Source organism: Alligator sinensis, unplaced genomic scaffold (assembly GCF_000455745.1).
Source record: "Alligator sinensis unplaced genomic scaffold, ASM45574v1 scaffold542_1, whole genome shotgun sequence".
Taxonomy (NCBI): Eukaryota; Metazoa; Chordata; order Crocodylia; family Alligatoridae; genus Alligator; species Alligator sinensis.
The window spans coordinates 3,343,555-3,345,231 of NW_005841963.1; positions in this window are offsets into that span (position 1 = coordinate 3,343,555).

Below are 1,677 nucleotides of genomic sequence, written 5' to 3' on the forward strand. Positions count from 1 at the left end.
GGAATGGGGGGACGGTAAGGAAGGGAGCACCCTCTTGCCACACAGACCTGGCCTGGGTCCCGCAAGATCCCAGCAGGGGTAGTCAGGCTGGGTTCGCCCTGCAAAGCAGAGAGCTCCATTTCCTCCCCACCACCTAGCCAACCCCCAAAGCACCATAGTTAGAGCACCTTCCCAACAGGCTGCCTGAAGTTCTGTATGCAGCCTATGTGAGGTTTCACTCAAACTGGTATGGATAGGTATATGTCCCAGCCTTCTTCTCCCACTCAGATTTTGCTAGGCTTTTCCTTTTAAAAAGGATTATAAGAGCCAAAGTTGGTAATACTGTGTGAACTGTTTGATGTTAACACACCTGGAATCCTTGCCAGTTTGCCACTCCTCTTAGGTCCTAATTTGTCTTTTTTGGTGTTGTTCCAGGTTCATAAGCCTTGCATTTGCAAATAATTTTTATTTAAGCAGGGATTTCTGCCACCTCTCTTTTGGGGTGTCTTGACAAAAATACTCTAGATCCAGTTCAGATTCACTTGGCACAATCTAACAAGGAGTTTATATCCTGTCACTTTCCCCAAAAGCATGTAATTAGTCCAATTTGCAATCTTTTTTTAGCCTAACTTCTTCCCACCACTCACAGCATTTCTAAAACTTCAGAGGCCAGCTGCTGGCTGAATATTTTTGACCATATGTTTAAGCAAATTGTTTAGTTAACATCCATTAATAAACACCCAGCACAATTCTGACTGTAATGTCACATAACATATCATTAAAATAAGCAGATACCTTCACTAATAAATTAATGCTGCCATGCTAAAGACAGGGTTTTTTTTCCTGATTTGAAATAGCTATCCTAAAACCAGAGGAGAAGTCAATAAATTTAACCTTATGGTTATATGTTCAATACATGAACAAGTTAACATAATTAAATCTGTTTTTGGTAATTAAGATTAAGGAGCTGAGCAACAGTGATGATAGTAATGAGATGATAGTAATGAGAAGGTCTGCGTAAGTAGGAGACAGATTTTCATATTTAGCAATGTCTAGTTAAAAATGCCAGCAAGATATCCACAAAGTTATAAAAAGAAGGGTCTGATATGTGAGAAATTAAGGGTTGGGTCATCAATGGACCGATGAAGTGAAGAGTTCATTAACAACCTACACCTTGAAAAACTAAAACTGCAAACTACTTGGGAAATGTTTATGCAAAATGAAACCATTAACAGAAAAACAGTCTTGCTTTGTGGATGGTTCATTAACCAACGAAGGGCTAATACTGATTTTTTTTTTTTTTGCATCAGCAATTGTGATCTGTTCCATGACACATGTTTGTAGCATGTTTTATAGATTTTATATCTCTGTTATTACAGGATATTTCTGAAGTTTCCCTTACTTCCTGGAACAGCCTAGAATTACCTTCCGCATCTCATATTGGAAAGGGACTCTGAATGCGGAAGGTGTTTTTACACTGGGCAGTGCCAGGTAGGAAAGGGTTAAGTGCCAAACCTAGGGAGTGTAACTGGAGCCTTGGTTTGTTTAGCAATCAGTGGAAGGAGGCAGAGCAAAGCTGAAAAGCCCAGCCCTGTAGGTCTTCTCTGGTTAAACAGGTTACTGCTGCTGTTGCAGCTCTTAGTCACTAGAATGTAGGTGGGGCTCACTCCTCCCTTAACGCTGATTAAAAAGCGGTTC